This window comes from Phacochoerus africanus, chromosome 3 (genome assembly GCF_016906955.1).
Source record: "Phacochoerus africanus isolate WHEZ1 chromosome 3, ROS_Pafr_v1, whole genome shotgun sequence".
Lineage (NCBI taxonomy): Eukaryota > Metazoa > Chordata > Mammalia > Artiodactyla > Suidae > Phacochoerus > Phacochoerus africanus.
In genome coordinates this window covers 165,769,708-165,779,418 of record NC_062546.1, presented here as the reverse complement: position 1 = coordinate 165,779,418, position 9,711 = coordinate 165,769,708, and the positions used below count along the sequence as shown (strand labels likewise).

Here is a 9,711-nt window from a genome sequence, read left to right as displayed (position 1 = left end):
GTGGGCTAACAGCTTCATGAAGCCCCTTTCCCCTTTGAAGAACAACACATCTGAACTGGAGGCTCTCCTACTCCAGTTACTTCCTAGAATAAGACAGGAGCACCAGCTAAATTGTGATTGTATCTAATTTTGCATTAGAAGTAAGGTCTGAACATAATTTCTGGATTTATAACCATACTTTGGAGCTTTCATTAAACCTACATGACATATAAAAAAGTTGTGCTTTTTTTTTTTTTTTCTTTTTCTTTTTATGGTCATTCCTGAGGCATATGGAAGTTCCCAGGCTAGGGGTCAAATTGGAGCCATAGCTGCCAGCCTACGCCCAGCCATAGCAAAGTGGGATCCAAGCTTGTGTCTGCAACCTACACAAAAGATCACTGCAATGCCAGATCCTTAACGCACTGAGCAAGGCCAGGGGTTGAACCTGAATCCTCAGGGACTCTATATTGGGTTCCTAACCTGATGAGCCACAGTGGGAACTCCTTTAGTCCTTTTTTTGTTTTTTGGTTTTTTTTGCCCTTTGAAATTGCAAGTCCAAAAATTCCATTCTGGATTGGCTAGGATACTGTAAGTCTATTTCAGTAACTGAAATGAAGGCTGTATCTTGTTAAAGGTAACAGTAAATTCGAATTCCCAGATAGTGGCCGCTCTATTCTGAGTAAATCAAACAGAAAGCTTCCCTCTCTGTGATAACAGTTAGCTTGTTGACATCAGCCCACTCTGCATAAGTGTGTGTGTGTGTGTGTGTGTGTGTGTGTGTGTACACGTAACTCGTTCTTTGGAATTCTCCCATGGAAAAGCAAAGGAAGGAAGCTGAGGGGAGGATGGGGCGATTGCATCCTGTGCCCTTTGCAGGGGTGTGGCTGCAACTGCCTCAGCCACAGGGACACTGATATGTGATGTTTTTTCACTTAGGATGCCTGAGCAGTGATAAGTCTTGATGAAAGGCGGGAGTGGTTCTCAGCTGTTCTTAGCTGGACAGGGGCCCCTTGGTGGAGGCCTGCTTGAGTCCCAGTCAGTGCTTCATTTCTGGAACTTTGGGGGAAGAGGAAGGGCAGCAGGAGCATCTGGAGTGGCCCCCAAATGCTCTCCCAGCCACACTAGGACTCCAGACCACAGATCCTCTTTGACTTCGGTTCTGGCCACTTCTATGAATGAGATTGCCAAGTGGGCAGGCCAGGTACATGATTTTTAAGGAGAGTGAAACATTTCTTCATGCTGCCTCCTCAATCTGATGTGAAATGATGGATTCAACCCTGGCAAAGGCAGAGGGGAACTCGCTGGGATTTTATGAGGTAAGATATTAGAAAGTTCTGTGAAATCAGTTCCACTCTCATCCAATTTCCGTGTCTGATTTTGGGATTTACAGTTCTCTCTGCCTTTCTCTTTGACAAATTCTTAATGTGGTCCTTTCCTAGTTTGGTTAGGGACAACTACTAACAAATTCTGCAGTGCATTATCACATTGAGTTATTTGACAGCTCAACCTAGGAGATCAGCGCTGGGATTAAAGCATGCAAAAGTTTTATAAATAAACATACAGTCCCTTCACTGTGGGTTTCTAGAGTCTCACTGCTTTTAGATGAATTATTTTACTGTGTGTTAGGGACAGGTTCTACCTACAAGAATGCTTTTGAAAATGGCATTAGATTGAGTCCAAATAGATTTCATGACAGGTGACCTGCCTCTGCAATAATAATGTTTTTTGATGGATTTTAAAACTCTTATCTCAGAGAATGAGGCATTAAAACAGATTTATTTGTGATGTAGCCTTTATGTGGACAGGTATTCAGAGACATTCACATTCTAGAGACTGATGATTTAACAGCAGTCTTGCAACAAAACTTTTAACTCCACAATAAAACTGTGGGAGTTTTTGGTTCTTAAAGATTTCCTGTGGCAACCACGGCAAAACTGGCTGTTTTCTATAGAACTTCTAAATCTGCTTTAATTAATTGTTTAAAAACTGGAGTGAATGTAGGACAAAATTTCAGTCCTACTATAATTTTTTAAAAGTGAGTATTTTTGAATGACAATTTTTATTTTTTGGCTATTTACCAAAAATGGTTTTCCAGTGAGGGTGAATGTTATTGTTTACTGTCATATACCCTGTAATTGGCATTTAGTGCCTGATAACTGGGGGTGCTTAACCTTTCCTATAATGCACTGGATGGACCTTTACAAAAAATTATTTGCTAGAATGCCAGGAACATCGTCATTGAAAAAATGTGATACGTCTTCAGGTTAATGAGAAGTAAGGTGATGATTTAGTAAAGATTCAGGTGAACTGTTTAATCTCTGGAAAGGTTACCTATCTTCAGATCAAGCTGTTTTGGGAAAGGACCAACAGGGAGGAGCCATTCCTGCAAATTTATTCTTTAGGATCAGTAGGAATAACTATTCCAGGGAGATTACTCTCACATATTTTTAACAATATTTTCAGACCTAGTTTGGATGAGCTCCAACAAGTATCTGGTTCACTTCAATCAGGTAACTGCCTTCTTTAAATGAAGTTAGTTATTTCAGTTCCTAGTCCTTATTTGTATGCACTCATTAAGATCAAAGGAGTAATTTACCCTGAGTCAAAGGATGTTTTTGTACTGAACATTATATTTTATAATGGTGTTACATCTCTCAGAATCTTCAGTTATCATGTGCAATGTAAAAGGAACACCATAAAGGATCTAGAAGTTGCTTTTAAACTTTACTTAGTATTAGAAGGGATTATCTATAAGTGAGAGCCTAGTGTATGCGTGGTATTTAAAAAAAAATAATTAGAGCAAAGACAAGAGGATATATAGCCCAAGCAGTGTAATTCCTGGCAACTTTTTATACACGCTGTGTCAGAAATTCCCAAGTTGAAACCCTATTCAAAGTCTTGGATTTATTGTGTAGGGAGCTGAGGGGCCTCTGCCTGAGTCATTAATTAACCCAGGCTTTAAGCTCATTGACAAAATTTTCAGCTTTGAGTCACCCTTCATCCAAGAACTGGGCAGTATTCAGACACTCGGTGTGGATGACTATGCTATAGGCAATGGCATAATGAACAGTTACTGTATGTATGTACAGCCTGCAGTTTTGCTGCCTGGTCATTTGGCATCTCTGCTTAAGATAGCAGAGTCTCCAAAAACATAAGAATAAGCATGCTTTTGTTTTGATGTAAGTATATTTATGCCAAATCAGAATAAAATAATTTCTTTAAAAGAAACAAGTTTTAAAAGTTAAAACTAAGGAAGGAAGGGGAGGAATTGTGCTTTTGAATATTAAGAAAATAGCTCTCTTTAAAAAAGGATAAAATGGATGGAAAAGTTTTAAAACCCTACACATGTAGCTCCTAACATGTGCTGGGTTCACATCCTGTAGTCATATGCTCCTCACAGCTTTCTGAGCTAGGAGTGCTATTATTATTTTATAGAATAAAGAAATGGAATGTTTGGAGCTTTAAAACTTGCCCAAGGTCACGAATTCAGTAAATGGGGAAAATGGAATTAAAACTCAGGTCTGCTGGTTCTTGAAGTTCTAGGATCATAGCGTCACCTGGCAGCCACAGCCTGGCAACATCATTATCAAGCAGTCTGTTACTTTCGTTGTACCTGTACTACATGATATGTACCTAAAATCAAACACTATACTTCTTTTGGTGAATATTGGTCCATGGGGACTAGCCGCCAGTGATATATTAAATATGTTGCATTCATGGTTTTTTTAAGTTACCAAGTTATGGAGAATCAGAGCTTTCTGTTTTGGCTGATTAAAGTTGAGTGTGGGAAAGTTGGACTTTCAGGAGTTGTTTGCGTGAAGAGGGGGAGGGGAAGAGCATATGGACTTAGAGGGTGAGATTGCAGGATGGTGGCAGGACTGGGAGAGAGCAGAGAGGTGGATGAGTCACCTCTCGGGGTCATTGGACTGAAGAGTCTGGAATTGGTTTGCAGCTTTTGCACTAAGGGTGGATATTTATAGCTGCCGCAGCTCTGTCTGCACAGGAAAGAGGGAGACAGGAGGAGGGTCATGTTTAGGTTATGGTTCCAGGGCTTGTTGCTGGGCCTGAGCATGAAGCATCATCATGAGCCGTCCTCTCTGTCCTTGTATAGCCTACTCTGCACGCTGCAGCCAGAATGATTGTTTTTTTAAATGCAGATCATGTCACTTCTCTGCTTTAAGTTCTCCAGTGACTTTCTGTTATCCTCAGAGTGGACTCCAGACTCTTCACTATTGACTACATAGATGGTGTGGTGTAGTGAGGAGAAGCAGGGCCTCTGGAGCATGACAACCTGGGTTCACTTGGCTTGTACTGGTTTTCAGATTTAGGCACATTTCTTAACTTCTCTATGCCTTAGTTTCTCCATCATTAAACACCTGATAATAATACCTCAAAGGATTGTTAGAGGTTTCAAGGAGTTAATAAATCAGAAGAATCAGAGTAAGCACTCTAGTGTTTACCTCCAAGCTGGCACTGCCTGTCTCTCTGAGCTCATCTTCTCCTACTCTGCCTAGTTGTTGTTCACTCTACATCACTTTGTCATCCTAGGAACATGGGCCGGGGGTGGGGGGCTTGTCCTATTTCAGGGTCCTTGCATTTTTTTTTACTTTTTACAGCTGCACCTGTGGCATATGGTTCCCAGGCTAGGAGTCAGATTGGAGTTGCAGCTGCCTGACTGCATCACAGCCACGGCAACAACAGATCCGAGCCACATCTGTGATCTACACCACAGCTTGCAGCAGTGCTGGATCCGTAACTCACTGAGCAAGCCCAGGGATGGAACCACAGCCTCATGGACACTATGTCAGGTTCCTAACCCTCTGAGACACAACAGGAACTCGCAGGGTCCTTGCATTCTTGTTTGTTGCCGTTTCCCAAATCTCCTGGTGGAAAACACTCTCACTTCATCCAAGGCCCTGTTGAAATGCTTCCCTTGTCAACCTACAAAATAGTCCTCCCCGTCCACTCTCTCTCCCTCCCCATGCCCTGGCTGTCTGTCTTCAAGCCAGGTCACCGCCACCTGACATTGTGGCATATCTTCTACACTACCTGACATATACATTACTTTGTACCTGATTATTGATCGCTTTCCCCATTAGACCAAAACCTACACAAGGACAGGAACTTTCATTCTCTTATTTCTACTAGAATCCCTGACACTTAAAATATTGCCTGGCAAAGAGCGGATGTACAATAAATATCTGTTGAATTAATTTTCAATGAATTTCATTTTTCCCATCACTTCTATAATTGTTTTCTTCCTGTTTTTAGACCTTAATATGTTCCTTTTAACACTTGTTAGCCTGTCATCAGCTTGCTCCAAATTATGGACCTTTAGGAAAAGGAGTTCCTGTCGTGGCGCAGTGGTTAATGAATCCGACTAGGAACCATGAGGGTTTGGGTTCGGTCCCTGCCCTTGCTCAGTGGGTTAACGATCCGGCGTTGCCGTGAGCTGTGGTGTAGGTCGCAGACGCGGCTCGGATCCCACGTTGCTGTGGCTCTGGTGTAGGCCAGTGGCTACAGCTCCAACTGGACCCCTAGCCTGGGGACCTCCATATGCCGCGCGAGCAGCCCAAGAAATAGCAAAAAGACAAAAAAAAAAAAAAAAGGAAAAGATCATTTACCTACACTTTCTCATGAAGGTTCTGTAGCAATAGGAAGTCTTGTTCAAACCTGTCAGCTTTGGTACCAGGAAAGGGTTAGAGTTATTTTAATGTCAACATTATAATATTCCTAAAAGGGCTAATATTGGATCTTGTGCCAAGGTGTTGGCCAAGCTCCCATGTGCTGGTTATACTTGACTTTTTAAAAGAGCTTCCACTTATATTCTTGTTGGAAAAATGTAGTTGGTGGAGGAACTAAAGCCATGCAAACTATGGTGGGGAAAATTATGTACTGACGGCAATATGTTCTTCAATGAGACACTGGAAATTTTACAAAGAGCACCTAATTCCTGCTGATATTCTTTTTTTTTTTTTTTGTCTTTTTGCTATTTCTTGGGCCGCTCCCACGGCATATGGAGTTTCCCAGGCTAGGGGTCGAATTGGAGCTGTAGCTGCCAGCCTATGCCAGAGCCACAGCAACTCGGGATCCAAGCCGTGTCTGCAACCTACACCACAGCTAACGGCAACGCCGGATCGTTAACCCACTGAGCAAGGGCGGGGATCGAACCCGCAACCTCATGGTTCCTAGTCGGATTCGTTAACCACTGCGCCACGACGGGAACTCCCCTGCCGATATTCTTTAGGTGAAATTGGCCATTCTTTTATTAGAAATTGCACATTCTTTTTTCACAATGATATTTATCGTAAATTTCTATGACAGCTAAATAAAATATAGGTTGTTTGATATTAAGTAAACTTTTAGTAATTTTTCCATTTGAAGGATTATCAAAGAATTTGTATTTCCTATATTCTATGTAGGAAAACGTTCAGTGGGGGAACAATAAATCTTAATTTAGAAATGCTCTGGAAGTCTTTGTCAGGAAAAACTTCTTTAAGGTATTTCAAGGCCTTTAGCAGAAACTGGTCATGTGATCTTAGGTAAGCTTTTTTTTTTTTGCATTGGTGTGACAGATGGTAAGATATAAACAGATGCATTCAACTCAGCATAGCAGTGTGGCAGTGTGATTGAATTAAATTATTTAGAAATTCTTATTATAGAGATTTAGAGCTTAAATAAATTGATTTTTAAAAATTAGTCTAATAAAGCTTACCATGGAATTTGCAACATTGTCCTTGTTTTTCTCTATTTTAATCAAGAAAGATTTCTTTAAAGGGGCTTTATGCATTCCTTGGTGAGAATTTCATTTCTCTTTTGTATATTTTAACAATGTAATACTTGATTCAGTTAATGCCATATCATCATAATTAAAAGATATCAAGGCATCTTTTATTCAGCCAAATCTGAGCATCTACTGTGTGCCAGATATTGTTCAAGACTCTTGAGATATTATCAGTGACCAGAATAGACAAAACTCCTTGACCTCTTGGAGGTTACATTCTAGAGAGAAAGACAATTTTCAAAAAGTATAAGTAGATTTCTATAGTAGATTAGATATTGATAAGTTTGTGGAAAAGAAGTTGAGCAGAGTAAGATAGTCCAGAAATGCTGGGGGCTGTCAGGGTACTTTTACATGGAGCAGTCACGGTAAATTTCATTGAGAAGAGGATTTGCAAGCAAAAAAGGAAAAAAAAATTAAGGAGATAAGTGATCCATTAGGATATGCGGGGGAACGTTTCAGACAAATGGACCCTGAGGCAGAATCCTGACCAGAACTTTGAGGATATTTTAGAGGAGGAAAAGAAGTTTCCTCTCTTCTCTTAGGTTTGGCTACTGGGCCTACAAATCAGATTTAAAAAAGACAGATTAATAAGAGAAAAGACTTACAGACTTCAATAGATGATAAAATGGTAATTTCTACTTGGACAAAGCCTTCTTGAATATGGAATGAAGACCCAAAGAAGTGGTTAAACTCAGTGGCTTATATGTGATTTTAACCAAGGGCAATAAATTGTGGAGCAGCACCTAGACAAAGAAAGGGGGGTAGGCTTCTAGGGGGTAGTAAACTGTGGGAAGGTAAATATATGGGGGAAACTAATGGAAGGTTAGGGGTTATTTGGGAAGGTTTGTTATTCAGACTGAAGTTGGTTCTTTTTCCATTGATCAGTGGTGATTAAGAGTCATCTTACTCTTCCTGGGATGGGAGAGGGAGACTTCTTTACAGATGGAAATTTATGTCTTGCTTTTAGATATAAGTGGCAGAGGGCAGAGAGCTGATTGTTTTCAGCTCAAAGTGGCATATTTAGGCATGGCATACTCTGATCCCCTTCAATATCAAGGAGTCCAGTTTGACCAGAGCAGAGCAAAGGAGGAGGGAGAGGGGGGAGAGGAAAATGAGGTCAAAGCTGTAATTTTTAGGGGATGGGAAGGGGGCTGCCAGATCCCGTGGGACACTCTTAACTTCCATAAAGACTTTGACTTTTACTCTGAAACAGAGATTTGCTGAGCAAGAGGTGGGCCGTGTTTCAATATGTAAAAATTGCCTGTATTTAAAATGAATTCTTCTATAAACCTTCTCTGACCAAAGTACTTGGGAGGTATTTGCTGAAATGAGTCCAAGTGTTTCTTCTCATTCATCCTTTGGTGGTTTCCACCCTTGTCAAAATGAATATTTAATTGAAGTTCCTGTCATGGTGCAGCAGAAATGAATCTACCTAGGAACCACGAGGTTGCAGGTGCAATCCCCGGCCTCGCTCAGTGGGTTAAGGGATGTTGCCGTGAGTTGTGGTGTAGGTTGCAGATTCAGTTCAGATCCCGAGTTGCTGTGGCTGTGGTGTAGGCTGACAGCTGTAGCCGGGGAACCTCCATATGCTGTGTGTGTGGCCCTAAAAAGGCAAAAAAAAAAAAAAAAGAGTATTTAATTGACTAGTTTAGGATTAGGTATTTTATTCAGGAAGTTTCTTAGCAGAGCACTGCCTCTGCCCAGCATGTCTGGACGTGTGAAGGTTCTGGAGACCCCTCAGAGGTGTGGTTAGCACCTGGCTACAAGTTTGATCTACTGAAGTATATAACATTCTTCCAGTTGGGCTCCACCACCCCTTGTGAGCCTCCTTGTAGAGGAGACAACAGTAACACACCTCTCTCAGACTAGCATTGAATCAGTGTGTGTGCCCCACTCCACTCCCCGCACCAGTGCTCCCTTCTGGGCGGTGAGGCCCACGGCCTTCAGTGCAAACATCCCCAACGCCAGACCTCATTGACCTGCCATCGACTCTTCTCAGCATCTGTTCCTTTTCTGTCCTATCATGTGCCGGTGTCTTTTTTTTCCATTTCTGGCACATTATAATCAGAAAACCTCCTGGTATCTATAAGAATAATGCCATTCAGCGGTTCCAAAGGCACTCTCAGTGGCTAGCATGGTATCATTATTCCACTCTCTAAATGTGTCTCACACTCCCGCTCTTTTTTCTACCCGGAGAGGGTACTAGCACACTTAGTACTAGCACACTAAGTACTAGCACACTTAGGGCCATTGGGTTTAAAAGGAATGGCAAGTGTGTGAATTCATCAGGAAGTTTGTTAGTAAATTCTCATTAGCGCATAATAAGATTGGTGCTCTGTTTGGTGCAAACAGTGGTAAAGAGTCACCCCTCCCCTGAGGTGTAGTTTAGATCTCAGCCCTCATCAAAGTTTTCTTCTTGCATTGCAGCAGGATGCTATCATTTGCCTAGCACATGCTGGTAAACTCGCAAAGTTTTAGCAGTTAAGCAGCCCCGATGAAGGTGTGTTTTTTTGCTCAGGTCTGGAATGATCATTTTGATTCAAATTATAGCTTAGGATTTCTCTCCAAATCCCAAATCCTCGATAAGGCATCTAATTTCTGAGTGTAACCAGAATAAAGCCAGGCCCCTTTATGATCCAATCTCAGGATGTACTTATATCCAATTTGTATCCAAAAAGCAATTTAAAATCAATTTCGATGTTTATGCTATTTTTTTTTCGAGAAAATGTAGGGAGGAATTACTTTAAAGCAAAAGTAAAGCGTCATTTTTCATCTCTGGCACAATCTGTCGCATGGCATCTTTCTCACAAAATTTCTCATCTTTTTTTCAACTCCCCCGGGTTGATCAATAGACGGGTGAGGACTTTGAATACTTTTTTTGTTCCTATTTTATCTCCAATACTGTATGGAGGTTTTGAAAATGTTAATATAGACATAGAAACATTTCC

General features: G+C 41.2%; 1 protein-coding gene across 1 annotated transcript in view; it reads left to right on the top strand.

Moving 5' to 3' along the window:
- Positions 1-920: 920 nt before the first annotated feature.
- HECW2 (HECT, C2 and WW domain containing E3 ubiquitin protein ligase 2) overlaps positions 921-9,711 on the top strand; it is a 175,850-nt gene continuing 167,059 nt past the window's right edge. Inside the window, exon 1 of the mRNA XM_047773115.1 lies at positions 921-1,295. The gene's annotated coding sequence lies outside the window, so the exon portion shown is untranslated. The remainder of the gene's footprint in view (positions 1,296-9,711) is intronic.